Below are 505 nucleotides of genomic sequence, written 5' to 3'. Positions count from 1 at the left end.
CAGGGAGGTGCTGGAGTGTTACTGCTCTCTACAGCTACCCAAAAGGAGGTTGTGGAGAGGTGAGAGTCAGTCTCTTCTCCCAAATAACAACACCAGGATGAGAGGAACCGGCTGCAAGTTGCGCCAGGGGAAGTTTAGATGAGATACTAGGAAAAATTTCTTCACCAGAAGGGTTGTCAGGCAGCAGAACAGGCTGCTCAGGGAAGTGGTTGAGTCACCGTCCCTGGAGATATTTAAAAGACAAAGCAGCTTGCAGCTTAATCCTAGCATGATCCATTGTATGCTGATACTGTTTTTGTGTGACCAACACTAAAATTACATGTTCAGAAAACAGTTTTAACTGTGAATTTACTGAAGCACAATCCAAACCTTCTATTTGAATTCCCACAGCTCCCCCATGCCAAACAACACGTATCTGCATCATGAGGCACATAAACGCATCTGACATCAAACAGTTTTTTCCTTGGGTTAGTTCTAGTAGTGAATCAATTTCCTGATCTGGTTC

The sequence above is a fragment of the Corvus brachyrhynchos genome, unplaced genomic scaffold (genome assembly GCF_000691975.1).
Source record: "Corvus brachyrhynchos isolate BGI_N302 unplaced genomic scaffold, ASM69197v1 scaffold1, whole genome shotgun sequence".
Lineage (NCBI taxonomy): Eukaryota > Metazoa > Chordata > Aves > Passeriformes > Corvidae > Corvus > Corvus brachyrhynchos.
This window is presented reverse-complemented; position numbering follows the sequence as displayed.